Raw genomic sequence first — 15,508 nt, forward strand, 5'->3', positions numbered from 1 at the left:
TCCTTGAATTTAAGCGGGCAAGATCGAGCAGCTTTTTTTCGTTAAAGTTTAACATGTCAACCATTTATTGCTTATTTCTGAAAAATAGGAATATGGTGTGGTGTCAGAATAAAAGAAAGATTTTTTGCCATTCGAGTTGTACCTAAAGTACCCAGTACACACGGTGCAATGTTTTTTTTAGTTCTTCATATTTTTTATACACCTTGTGGTATTTTTTGGTATTTAACCCTTTAAGTATTGGCGTTGACACCAAATATAAAATAGTCCATACTTTGCCTTTAATCGTATAATTTAATTCTACGTATCCAAACAGAATATTGACCAATTTTGCAATTTACTCTTACTTGTGAAAAATTTGCTGTTCTTTGCATTCTGTTTTTCATATCTTTTGATTGCTTAATATATATGTATATATATAAATATATGGTAAGTCCGCACCTCCCACTAATTAAAGTTTCTCAGCTGATGACTCTTGATGCCGAGCGCCCAAAATGTTGGCAGTTAAATAAATAGTTGTTTCGAGTTGTTTGTGTTTATGTTGTTGTTGTTGCTGTTGTGTTCAGCTAGTTATACTGAGAATAGAAATGATGCGGTCGACAGACAGACACAGGGAGCAAGACACCTATCCACACACTTGACGTGTATTTCCGTTTTCGTTATGCGAAAAGTTGGGTGCGCTTTGGGCCAACTTCCAAGTTGCTGACGAAAAAAAGTTTCGCGCTTAACATTTGCGCCGCGCAAAGTTGAAAAGTTTGCCCCAAAGCACACACACAAACACCCACGCGCACACCTGCGCATACACAGATTGCCAGGCACCTGGCCAAGCGCACCTTTAACCCACACACACACACGCATGCTGATTAGCGTGGGCTGTGATTAAGAATGGTTAAGGCTACGTGGCAAAGGCTTAGACAAGCTGAAGCTTAATTAAATTTAACAGCTGCTTAATTGCAGCCGTGCCGTGCGCAAAGTGGGCGTGGCCAGCTCCCACCTACGACTGCTATTAATAATTTTGACCAGAACGCTAATGAGCCCAACTCGAATGAACTTTAGCTTCGACTTAGCCGCCCAACTCTGCCACAGGGAAGTTTTTCAATTTTTATATAGTTAAGTGATGGTATATATTAAATAAAAACAGCCGTGGGTCTAACAACTTTTCTATGAAGTTTGGCCCCACTTTACCTGCATTTTAATAATCAATTAGTATACATGAAATAAACTTTCGTAAATTTGTGTGGAATATCTGGCTGTTTGAAAGCGAATAAAATAATTTATTAAAATTCTTGTAAATGTTTCTTAAAATATAAAAAAAAAACATTTAAAGGCAGCGCATTTAAGCATCCACGAGTTGTAAGTATATTTTGGCTCTTCTTTTTCGATCTGTGAATGGGCACAGTTCTCCATCGATGACCCTTGTTTTTGCCTTTCATTTTCAATGGCAACACCCAGCGCACCCCCGCCTTTGGCCGAGGCTATTAATTTCGCGTCAATTAAAAATGAAGCCAATTATTTGTGCCGTGCCGGGTGCCTTGCCAAGCTTGCTACAAGCTCTGGCCCAGAGTCAGCTTCTGGCTCTGGGGCACTGTGCATTCGTAGTCCATTAGGGCTTCATTTGTTTTTAATGTTGTAACCTAAGTTGGCACTTTCACGGTTCGCTCGCTGGGGCGACTGCACAGCACCGACTACAGGCTACAGCTTTGGGTCCGGCTTTGCGTACGGACCGCCCGCCGTTTATTGGCTAATTTAATTTGCGTGTCTTGCGTTTGGGCAATTAATCAGCAGAAACAGCTGTCCGTCGCTTTAACCCTTTTGCAGCCATCAAGTTTCGGAGCCTTTATGTGCTCCATACCCTCAATGCACAGGCTATGGAAATTGTATATGGTGTTGAAGTTGGTGGACCTAACGGGTAGAAGAGATATTCTGAGCTAAGAGATTAGGAGATCAAGCAGTTCTGGTTGGATTTTAATGCCCTATGTAATCCAATCGCAACTACTAATCAATTAAAAAGTTAATTATTGTTGTTATACAAGGGATTGTAGCATTAAGCGTGTGAAATATATTTGGGTATATTTTAGAGTGTTTAAATTAGCTGTATTTATACATAATTGTATTGTTCAGATCAGATGTCAGATGATGGAAGGAAAGCTCAAAATAAAGCCAAGCCAAATTTACGCCCATTTATCCTTAGATCCCCATTTAAGCAGAGAGATAATTTTTTTTAAACAGGTGAAACGTTACCTTAATGAGATAAAATTTGATGACTATAATTGTAGGAGATCTGGATCTTACATTACAGAGCACGGTCGGGACCAAACAAATCTTAGCACTCACTTGTATATATACAGTTTATATATATTTAGTATATGTTTGCTGAACATGGCGTGTTCGTTATTACGGTACACGGGTGCAGACGGACGGACAGCAAAACGAACAATGTAGGACCCAATATTCCTGTTCCATGCTAGAAAAGAGAATAAGAAATTGGAAAACTAAATAATTTACTTTTCGTATGGCCTCGCAATTTTGTTTGGAGTATACATTTTATTGCATTTTGTAGTCACATTTTTGGTACTTAATTTCAATCTTGAGCGAGACACTTGGCATGCTCTTTGTGTTGTGTAATCCTTCTCTGATGCTGGTGCTTATTAAATTACTTGCACTGTGCTGTTGCATGATGCTCAAGGCGTTTGCCTCGCCCATTTGGCATCGCGCACTTGATGCGCCTTTTAATTGCATTTTCCTGGCGCGCACAAATGCAACTCAAGTGGCTGTCGTTTGCCTTTTACCTTTGTTGCCCTTTACACCCTTTCTACCACGCCTCCTCAACCCACCGTTGTAAGTCTCCCCTTCGCCATCTCCTTAGTATTGGCCATGCTCCAGCCTGCCCGGCATTCTCTGAAGCTTCATTTGCTCGCTCAAGTTGAAATTAATGCAGTCATTTGTAATGAGTTTTCCTTTCTGCAAGGCTGCCATTTCTTGGGCTCGGCTGTCAGCACACAATGCAATTTGCTGTTGCATACTTTAAAGCGCCGCACACTGATTCCTTTAACTACGGCTGGGCTAAAGCAATTGTGCTAGTCAAATATTTGACATTGTTACGATATCACTATCACTATTCACTATCCAGGCCCTAATTGTGTGAGTGTGTGATTTTGTTTATGACTGGACATTATAAAGAGTCTGCCACCGAGTTCCGAATATATGTGCTGCGTATCTTGAATCCAATTTAGCCTGGCAGCATAGTCGGTTTAGTCAACACTGTAGCTTGTACTGTAGCTTGTGCCATTTTTGGTCCAGCAGCTGTTTTTCGACATAAATTTACCAGCGCTTTGGGACATTGTTATCACTTTCTCAAAATGAACTTATTTTATATTTCGAACTTTCAATTCCTCTTGATTGAAATTAATTTAATAAAATAAGTATTGGTCGCCATGTTTAAAAGTTATCGCTCTTTTTATTATTTTGATATCATGAATATTATATAATATTGTCATTGACACGCAGTATTTTCATTAATACCAATTATTTTCTTAAGCCATTTAGATATTGAATGGCTAAATATACATATTAAGAATTGCATATTTAAATATCTTTAAAAAGGGCTTTCTAAAATTGATCGATTGCTATAAAAACAATCACGGGCAGATGACAATCGCTATGTATCTAAATATATCTTAAGTGTTTTAAAGTTTTATCCTTTGAAGAAAGAATGAATTTCGAGATACAAGCTCGATATTTGGAAGTGAATCATTTCAGAATTTTTTTTCATTTTTAGCTAATTTATTGATCCTCTAATTTAGCAAATTAAATTAAATTCAAAGTTGAAATTGAAACGAAATCGGTTGCTGGAACATAAGAAAATGTCAAGCGTAGATTTGACGTATCACAGAGACAGCGGAACCCTTTAGGTTGTCAGGCCATAAATTTGTTTTGTTTGCGCTCTGTATATTTTTAACTAAAGTCACAAGCCACATAAAAAAAAAAACAAACTAAAAGAGCGTCAAAATTGAAATAAATTGAAAAAATGGGGAAAATAAAAATAAAAGTTGCAATAAATAAAAAAGTTGAAAATATTATACGCAGGTCCGAAATTTGACTCCAGCTGCTGTGTTCAGCTTCAGCCAAACGCCTTTGCCTCTGTGGGTAGGTATCTGTGTTTTGTGTGTGTATACGAGCACGCTTTAAATTCCTCTATGGCGTAAGTTGAATCCTCGGGTCTGTCTCTGTAGTGCTGTCTGCTTCCTGTGTGTGCGTGCATATAAATTAAGTTTTAAAAGTTAACGCTGCTCTATTCTTGTTTTTTTTGTATAAGAAATCAAAATAAATGCTGCAGCTAGTTTTACGTTTTGCTTCTCTTCGCATCGCTTTGTTTTTGTATGGTATTTGATTGCGCAAAGCAGGTGAGATAAGTTTCCAGAGTCCAAAAGGAGCGCATTGGCCCATGCGAAGCCTTTTAGCTTGATTTCCATTGGATACCTTTTCATGACGTTCACCGACTTTCAAAGGGAACTTTATCTTGAACATTTCATTCCCTCGTATTTAAAAAAAGTTGTTGGATAAATAAAAGCAAACTGCTGAGTGAGTATAACTTTGTTGTTTAAACACATATTTTTTTGAGAGAATATTTAAGTTTTAATCGAGAATAAATATATAGATCGAATACATAGGTATTTTTAAATGGGAATATAAAAGTGTTATCAAGGAAAAACTGTCGATTAAATTTGATATATATTTTCAAGATTGACTGAAAATCTAAACTTGGGTCCTTAATTATTAATTATTCCATTAAACTAATGAAAATATTTCATAAATGCTGCAAATGCATCATAGAAACAATTATTAATAATCCTTTACATATATCAATATATCTGAGTACACACTGACTGCATTATCTAATAGAATTAGCCCAACAATTCTTTTTGCTCTACATTTGTATATTTAACTTATTTATCAATTATTTAACGACCAGGAGCTTATCTTTTACAGAATTATGGAAACCAAACCTCACTTTCTGCTAGGCAGAACAGAAAATCAAATCGAAGGCTACCTAATTCAACGATTTGGTTAAGGATTTCTTAAAATTACATTTCATTAAATACTAAATTTAACAAAGTTAAAAGCATCCCAGGATGGCCATTTGCTAGCAAGGCTGTAAATTGGCAAGTGTTCCTAATCCTTTTTGAATGAACACACTCTCACACTCACACAATCACACACAGACACATTTATCGATGGTGTGACCATTAAATCCAAGTTTGCTTTCCAATTAAACCACTTGATTAGCTTCAGTGCAGCGCACCACACTCTTTGACCAAGCTCCATATTGGGGCTCCTGGGAGAGGCATTTGTGGGCGTTGCGGCCAGCTTTGATGTCCACGTCAGCGTTGTGCGTGGAGCATGTTAATTGCGCCTAATCAGGGACATCATTATCAGAAGAGCGTGCTCAGAGTGGGCGTGGCAGGGTTAGCATTTAATTACATATGAGAAACACACACAAATGAGCTGCTGACTGGTCAAAAGTGAAAATCTTCAATTTGCTGCCAACGATCCGATGCAGCGATGACAATGCTCTTTATTGCCCTGCCAGATTTCAATTGCAGTTAGATGGCTAATGAAAGCCCAGCTAGCAGCTGCCAGCTGGCTAAGTGCACGAAATTTAAAAAGCACCATTTGTTTGCGCTCAGTTTTTTTAGTTAACAAATTCCTGCGGCAAATTTAAAAATAACTCAATAAATGCCGCGCCATCCCTGCTGCAACGCGACTCCCCTTGAATAACAATGACTAGCAAACTTGCAGACACTCAATGGGTTATTAGCGTGCGGGGGCGCTATCGTCTGTTATGGGTGTGGCTGGCATCCATGCTGCACGTTGTCTTTGCCCCGTTCGCAGTCAGCGTGACGAGACGCTCTTGCTGCCTGCTAGAGTCCTCCTCACCGTCCTCCCCAACCAGCTAAAGCTGCATTGAGCGTCACGCTAAATGGATTTTTAATGTCGTTGGCAATGCAGGGAAAAGCGCGATTCGCGTTGCCAAAGGTTCTCGTCACGGCTAGCACTAGGTAAGGTTCTCTATTTATCTACATATATATCTGTATGCGTGTGCGTGTTAGTCTGTGAGTGTGTGTGTGTATGGGCAATAATAACATTTAAGCGCCTTTGCTGAAGGAAACAACCATTGGCGATGAGCGCGTGCTCAGCTCACGAAACAGATTTCAATTACGATTTCGCGCTAGTATAAAATTCTATTTTCTTCTTCTTCGTTTTTGAAACCGATTTCGTTCACATTAATAATGCAATTTTTTCATTACTTAATATAAGCTATCAATTTAAGGGTATTTAAGGTTTTATGTATTTTTGTTCATATTTTTTATGGACAAAACCGATTATTTTTAAATAGTGAATTTTTTGAATGTTATGTTTATATGTTTATTTTTTACATTTTGATGAATACATTCTGAAAAAATCTGATATTAAGATAAGGGTAAAAACCAACTAGATCAGTAAATTATAATATTTGTATAAGCAAAACCCGATAAAGTCAAGATAATAATAAAACTTCTTATGTTACTTATGTTTTGGCTTTTCTTTCAGCAGTTGTAAACATGATTTAATTTTGCTGTGTGAAAATTTGTATTTTAATTTTGAGTAAACACATAAAGTGCACACATTGAACTCCATTTGCGTATCACTTTTATTAAAACGTGTAAGAATTAAATAAAATCACATTATTGTTATAATAATATTAAATGTCATATTTCTGTGGATTTTAATCGAAAATTGAACGAAAGCATAGCTGTTACGACTAAAGATGGTAATATTCGAAAGTAGGATGAGCTAGGACTTTGGCAAATAGTACTTAATATGAGGTTTTTATAATGCCTACAATGTGTATTTATATTTAAATTAAGCTAAGGCACAGGCACTCAAATTTAAGCTTCTGAGAATTGGCAAGAATGCCATGGATTCACATCCCTAATCACCGACGGTTTCTTCCCGTGTTGACTAGTAAAATTTGGTGGCAACTCTTGCTGTCTGCTGTTCGCTGCTGCTGCTGCTGCTGGGTACGTGCAACAATCAAGTGTCGGCGTAATGAGCTATCAAGCTGCAAAATATGCAATTTCAGTACAACAAAGACTTTTCACACACACCACACACACACACATGATGCTGGTGGGAGGCGAACACAACACCTCGCTATTGCAGCGCTTTGCTAAATTTTGCGTGTAAGTGACAGGGCCCGCATAAAGGGCATAGGAACTGCAAAATGCTTATGCAGTGTTACTCGCTGTAGGTATGTATGTATGTCTGTGTGTGTGTCTAAGCGTGCGATATATGTAATTGTATATGTGTGTTGCGGTAAGTACTCACACTGAAAGACAGGACGACGCCCGCCGCTTTGTGTTGCACTCATTAATGAATAAACAACAACAAAAGCGGCTACGTAATCATCGCTGCCAGCCCAGCGCCATGAAGCGTATAATTATGGCATGGGCACAGCTGGGTCTATGGACGATGAGGAGTCGCGGACTTCGGACGGATGTGGTGGCGAGCTGGTCTGGATGGATGCTGTTTGGGCAGCGCGGTTGTGCGATGTGGTTGCTGTCGTCGCATTGCCAATGGCGTAGTTGAATAAAGTTGTTAGTCTAATTGTATGCAGGATTTAAATAATTATTTCTGTAACATCTTCAAGGAAGCTGGAAAACATTGTGGCGAAAGATATAAAACGCGCGTCCTTGGTATTTTACTTAAAAGTAAATATATATTAGTTAAATAATGATTTAGGTTGTTCTGGTTGTTTCTGCCCGTATGTTAAATTGTCTTAACATATATATTTACTAATTTCCAAAGAAAGACAGTGAGTATTATTGCCAACTTGTAATTAAGATAGGAAATCTTGCAATTCCTACTTGAACCCATGAGAATCACGTAGTAAGGAGATCATTCAAAATACATTCAATACAATGAAATTTGTAGCACAGCTGGAAGATTTTTTTCAGAAGTCAAGTAAACTTTCTCCGATTTTAGAGTATATGATTATATATAAATCAAAATCGACAAAATATGAATGTATTGTCTTGTTTCTTCATTCCATTTCTACTTCCTTCGTTGCTTTCCTTTTTTCACGGCTGGAATTTTGCTTATAGATCGATTCCTTTCAATGGTCTTGGTGTATCTGAAACTATAACCTCAACGCTACAATGATCTTACGTACGCCTTTGTTTTCCCACTTTCCCTCTTGCTGCAGGGTACAGTGACCACTCCTTGAACATGGTGGTAAGAGTGGTTAGGACGCATTCATTGCTCGGTTTCTTGTTATTGTTTTTGTTGGTTTTTGGCGCTTTATGTAATTTTTGTGTTGGTCCATAATTTACAATTAAAACCCATGACACTTCAACATAATTAAAATATGAAAACGGTTTTTCCGCAACGCAACAATAAGCAGTAATAAAAGTTAATTAGCACGTTTTGAAGAGCAAGGGAAGAAAAATAAAAAACTAACCAAACAAAATGATGTATATAATTGTGCACGCTTACGAGATACCCTGTAAGTGGAGATTTAATACAAATTCGCAATTGATTTTTTTATATTAATCTAGTTGTTCGTGTATAATTGTTGTAAGAAATAAATGTTAAGGAACTTTATTTGCTTAAAAGCAATAGGAATGTGTGTTCAAAAGAAATAGGATTAGCAATAACTTGGTAATATTGTTTAGGATTGGAGCAACTTGATAAGGTTAAACTACTTTTACTGTGATTATTTTTAATACTCCTCTTAGGAAAAGCTTACGACATGCACCACTTCTTTTTTATTATAAAAGCGTTTTGTTTCTTGTTTTTAATAATCTTTATTATAAACACCAATTTATCTGGCAGCGTATTAAGCAAGCCAGTCTCGTATATATTACAAAATTTATAAGTCGTTACTGAGTAATCCTAGTGGAGCAAAGAGTATAGAGTGCTAAAATATTGGCGGAGCTTAATGGATTCTTAATCACCAATAACAAATCGTTATATTTGCCGCTTATCGTTAAGAGGAACATTGATACCTCCTTCCACGGTGTGTGTGTGTGAGTTGTTTATTTGAGTTTATTCTCAAACAATATGCATTAAGTATACATTGACTGAGTAAATGCCCCAAGGACTGAACACAGATCCTGGCGAGAGACCCACAGCGGCCACCCACATAGACCAAACAATGCAACCAGCGGGGTGTTAAATGGTTTTGTCTGCATGTCAAATTACAGGAAGCATAATTTCAAGCGTGGCTGCGTGCTTTGGTTACCAAAAACCCAACAAATATGTAAAGAACACAAAAACGGAGAAAAGAAATTATAAATAATATAAAATAAAACAAAAGGTGTAAACTGCTTCAATTGTGCATTGTTTTCGTGGGGCTCATAATACCGCTAAAGGGTATAAAGTAATTTAATATTGCAGTTGAATTGCGTTTCCAAATGGGTATAAGTGAACTGAAACATTGGATGCTCCGGACCGTTTCTGGACCGTTTCTTATAACAGACCATGAATACACAATTTTTACTTTTTTATTTTCCTTTTTTTTAAGCATTTCAGAAAGATGTTTGTAAATTGAGCAAATTACAAGTCGCCAATTTAAGGCCATGGATTTTTATGTACTCTAATATGAGCTTGTACAGCTGAAGCTCGATTATCCGGAACACTCTTATTCGGGAACATTTGTTAACCAAGATGCTGAGTGGTTGATTTAATTCCATTCATTTTACAAGTGTTAAAGAAGTGTATCTGTATAATAACTGTCCTGCACTTTGCAACGAAAAAGGGGCTCAATATATTGTTATGAAAAATTGTATTTTTTGTCAGCAGTGCACAATAGTTGTATGGACAAATTTCGCATCTGCCGCAGCAGTTCAATTGCAAAACGGGAATACCTAAATAATTCACTTCATTCACATCGTTTCAACTAATGAATTTGTTTACTGCACTAGCGAGAGTCCCTTTGTGCGGTGCACTATTAATTAGGCTTATTAAAATCGACGCTGACAGCTTTGCGGTTGGGGCTTGGCGGGTGTTTGGAGGTATGCCTATACTACTTAACTTGCCCTATCAAGGACTTATTAATTAGGGCAATTGCTTGACTATTTTGCATTATGCATGCGCAAGCTGAAAGGATCAGAAGCCGCAGCTCATTACAAATGGAAATTACCACTTAATATTGTTGAATGCATGAGTAATGTGCAGCATCGTTGGCTGCACCAACGACAGGCAAAAAAAAAAAATATTCTGCGGTGATCTGCTGAATGTCGGAATCGTTCAAGGATATTTTCTGTGACCGTCCCGGCTTTAAGCCATTAGTGCGTCCAAAACGTGAGCTAAACCAGTGCACATAGTCAGTCCTTTGTGCATGCTGGATGAGACTGATGATTCTGAGGCTTCACTGCGGTTGTGGCCAGCTCAGGAACTGGCACCAAGGCAGGACTTGCTCTTGCAGTTGGCTGTGGCTGTAGTGTAGCCAAAAAGTTAATTGTAAACATGACCCAGTTTGCTTGACGCTCAGCTGCTTCGCTCGGGAGCTGTCGAAGTATGGGCAACGCCTGGCGCTTTGTCTGCGACCGTTCGGAGTGAAGGATGCCGTTCGCTTTATTATGTAGCAGCTGCTGCGCGAAGGGATATTTGTTATGCGCCATTGTGCGGCGGCTCTTGGATTATACTCCGCCCTCGTCCTGTCACCAAAATTATTTTGGACTGCCTTGAGTAATAGCGGCCCCTTTAAATATGCAGAAACCAAAAATGTTTATAATATCTGATGCGCGAGTCGCAGCGCAAACGGATTTCCGTCTAAGGCGATGTGTTTTTGTTGCACTTGCTTTCCTTGCAACAATACCCCAAGCGCTCAGGCGGTGCGTGTATATGTGGCTTAAGCTTGTTTGTGTATGTAATTGGTGGTTTCTGTGTGTGTGTGGTGTGTGTGTTGGTGTATCTATGTTAGCTACAGTTCAAGTTAATTGGATTTGCCCAAAGTGCTACCGACATTACAGCCACTGGCGGCCTTTAGAAATGAGCCTCTTCCTCCTTTCAGTTGGAAGGTATTGCCATAGGAACCTTCGCTGTGTGTGGATTGTGAATTGCCAACGTGTGTATGCCTAAATGTAAGTTTAGTAGCTTGATGTGACTACTAAAAGGAACTGTAAGGCATATAGCAGCTGATTTAAAGTTCACTTTAAAGGCGGCTTCAACCCACGCGCTGCCATTCAATTTATTACATATCTATGTCGACTTATAAAAAATAATATCTCATTTAAAATATAACGAAGATCGGACAATTATTCGTTGTAGTTTTCATTTATTCGTTTCAATAAAAGAGGGCATTCCGTTATTCTGATTGGGCTTCTTCCTGTTCATCTTTTAGCCACGTTAACACCTGCGCCACGTGACAAACCTGGCACCCAACATTGTATAAACATTCTGAGAACACAAATCGTATACGTAATTTTTAATGCACATTACCACAAAATGTTGGCAATGCAGCGGCTGGAGCAGCAGGCGTCATCTGCCAGGATGTCTCTGTCTTCCTTCTTGAAAGCCTGTGTATGTATGTATTTTTGTAAGTTAGTATGTATGTGCACATCACATAAGTCAATTTTCAAGTGGATGTCCAACATGAATGAATAATGTGCAGTGTGTACACCCACACGAACACACATACACACGCTCGCACACTAACACACACTCGTACGCAAATATGCTTACCGTTTTAGGGCGTTCAGCTGTGCCAAGGCAGCAACACCAATGAAAACTGGGCTACAAAACAAAAAGAAAAAAAAATGAAAAGGGAAAAGTCAAGTAGAGCAAAGTAAATTTTGCTTAGACCAGCCAGCAGCACAGCAATGTAGCTCAAATTTATGCCATACCAAAGATGCTGCACACAGGACTACTAGGATATGCATAAAACTATGCTACATTGGCACTAAAACAAACAGCAAAACCGCCGCATGGGGCGTTCCAGTTATGTGCATGCAAATATGTGTGTGTGTGTGTGTGTGTGTGTGTGTGGGTGTGTGAGTGTGTGTGTGTGTGTGTGAGTGTGTGTGTGTGAGTGTGTGTGCTTGTCGGTGACAAGATGTGTCGTCGACGAAGTTGATGTAACATGCCAAGGCGAAGGTAACCATGCCAGGGATGCACAGAATTAGCTAAAACAGGGGTCGCGACAGATGAAACAACTAACTTGATTCAGTTCTGTAAATTTATAAATTGGTTCCCCAAATTATATATAAATAGTTTTGAAAACATTTTCATTGATCTGTGACTCTTGGGAACATCAAAAATTGTTTTTAACTTGATTTTTAAATTGGTTCGGAATGTGTAAAATACTTCCAATAATGAGTTTGAGAAAATTATTTTAAATGAAACATTTGAGAAAAGTTTCTTTTTACCCCAATGTCGTTAATATAAAATATATTTGAGCTAGATTTGGAATTTTCGAACTGGTTCCGTATGCATATAATGAATATTTTGTATTAATAAAACTAGATTTTGATCGGGGCTTACATTTTATATTTCAATGTCATTTAGTATAATTCTAAATAAAAAATAAAATAAAAATAAATAAACAAAATTAAACATAATAAAATAAACCAATTTAAATTGAGTTTGATTTTCAAAAAACTTCTAAATTCTTTTTTTTTTAAAGCGTTTGGAGCCAGTCCATCTGATAAAACACAACGAAGCACACATGAAATTCCAGGCCTCGTCCAAGCCGGAGCTTTTGTGCTCGCTAGGTAAATATTTTAAATATTTGAGTTGCCTCTGCCAATGTCGATGCATGTTGGGAAAGTTTTGCGCCCAAAATTATTAAGATGAGTGGCATAAATTATGATGGGCGAAGGGGCTGGGCTGGTCTGGGCTAACAGGTAATCCATAGAGACAAGCTGAGGGTGTGGGACGAGTTTGATGTTTGATGAGTGAATGACTAAATGCATGACAGTCTGCCAATGTGTGTGTGTGTGTGTGTGTGTGTGTGTGCTTGTGTGTGCTTGTGTGTGCTTGTGGTTGATCATTTTAGGTATTGAAAGCGGCGGACTGCATGTCATTTAAGTAATATGGGTGTATATATGAGTTTGTCAGTATGGTGGGCAACCGCAGTTAGTTTAATATTTATTTAATTTAATATGCTAATTGGATGTGATCTGTATGTGCGTGTGCTGTGTGTGTGTGTGTGTGTACGGGCCAGCAACTTTACGAGCGAACAACTCATAAATAAATGACAGCCACAAAGTTCTGACATGTCACCGAATTCAGAATTCAGTTTAAGTTTTAACTGGGCCATAGCGGAGGCTGCATTAAATGCTGCTAGTTGCTGCACTCTTTGAGTTTTATTAATCGTTGGAGAATTTGCCACAAGACGGAAAATGCTATCAGCAAGAACTTTTTGCCAGCCAACAGCGCGACAAATTGTTTTTGCGATAAAATTAGACAAGTGACACGCGCGCCCTAATCGTGTGGGCTGCAAGTGGGCGTGCCCCACTACAGCAACGTGCAGCTTAAAAGGCTGCCAGTCAGCCTTCAGCTGCAAAGCAATGTTAATTACATTACATTATGGCTTCCTCATGCCGCCAGAAAATAGTAGCTGCGAAAAGCTGGCTGTCAACTTGACCGTTGACCGTTTCAGAAATTGCATTAAAATTGTTGAATATTGTGACTGCAATTCTGTGAGCCCAAAGGTCTCTGCAAAAATTATGGATTTGGAAATAAAATTGAATTTGTCAAGCGGCATAAATAAATGGTAAATCAAACGAATTGCAAACTCTCGCCGTCGGCGGGAAATTAAATTGCATGCCAAAAAGTATGCTATGAATTATATGTCCACAAAAATTCGAGCGTCAAAAACTTGAATTCGAATAGTAATAAATCGAAATAAATACCAAATATATAAATACACACATAAAATGCAACAAAATTTCAGAGCACATTGTAGGGTAAATACTGCACAGAATGGGTCCCACGATTTTTATGGGTCGTTTGGTAGTCACTTAAATTTTTGATGTAAATGCCGAGAGGATGAAATATTACTGCGCAGAGTGCTTAATAGAAATGAGCGCTATAAAATAGGGGTTATCACAAAGAGTAAACGCTGAAGTTGCGTTCATTATAATATGTGGATAATATATTTAAATTTTATATAACAAAGTATGTGTGCATGTTACAGTTATTTGTCTTTAGAAAGACGGGGCGAATATATGTTTAAAAATAGAAGATCGTTCTCGATATTCACATGTCCATTTCTATAAACATCTCCATATCGCTATTTTATCTACGGTACCGAAAAATTGATACAGTTCCACATGAAATTACATTTTTTAGAGGCTAGACAACGCCTATTGCTTTTTTGAGCAAGGATTTAATTGTGTAGAGCACTGACTGAATTGTATATCTCTTCTTCAAATGCTTTCTTACCGCCCAAAATTGTTGCGACTGCGACCCTTCTTCTCTAATGGAAGATTAAAAAGCGATAGGTAAGTTATCTCTCCGGCAAGCTGCGAAATCTACTAAACATGAAAATGGCAATCTTATCATTTGCAGTTATATTTTTGCTGAGTATACACATATCAGTACACACAAAAACCAATTCATTTTAGAAAATCTTCCTATATAATATCGGTGGCAATTGCCTTGAAGTTTTCGAATACAAAATAATTAAAAATTTAGTATACAAGAAATTTTCTCATGTCTTCTCGAAAATAATTTATTTATTGCGGAATTTTGTTTGACATCCAACATTCAAAACTCATTCAAAAATTTAAAATTTTTCCTTTATTCCATTTTAGTTTTTTTAATTCCATATGTGTATGCAGCGCATTTGGGTTTCATTATAACCAAGGAGCGCTATTTTTATCGCTTCACATTTTTTTTTTCATATTTCTTCATATGTGTGTGCGTGCGTGTGTGTGTTGGTCCTTGCGTTACTTTGTGTGTGCACATGTGAAGCACAAATAATATGAATTTAAATTGAAGCTAAGAAATGAAAATAAAAAGCGCTGCTGCTCGCTGAACTGTGAAAAGTAGACGGGAAGTAGCAAAAATGACGCACATATGTGCCAAGCTGGCAAAAGTCAACCAGGGAGTCAGTACGGGAGTCAGCCAGGGAGTCAGTCAGGGAGTCCGTTAGTGAGGCAGTCAAAGTGGGTTGGGTGGGACCCGCGTAGCATATTTAACTTGTCAACTTGACAGGGGAGTGAGAGCCGAGTTCGCAACACAGAACACGGAACACGACACGGTGCTGAATGAATGACTGAACGAATGAATGAATGAGTGAATTGAGCGAGTGTGTGCGATAAGTGATTGTTGCTAGTGGCAAATGTATGCAAAATATATGTGCACACAGAGTGGATACGCGTATTCGTGCTAGTATTCGCCATCGCAATCGCAATCGCATTCGTACTCGTACTCTTTTTTTAAACTTACTTGTTGAGCTCAGTCATAGTCTTTGCTTCAACAATTTGTGCTTTGTTGTTGCCTCACAATTGCTGATACATAA

This window comes from Drosophila montana, unplaced genomic scaffold (genome assembly GCF_035044405.1).
Source record: "Drosophila montana isolate Dmon_TW-CO22-7 unplaced genomic scaffold, ASM3504440v1 contig_779_1, whole genome shotgun sequence".
Classification (NCBI taxonomy): domain Eukaryota; kingdom Metazoa; phylum Arthropoda; class Insecta; order Diptera; family Drosophilidae; genus Drosophila; species Drosophila montana.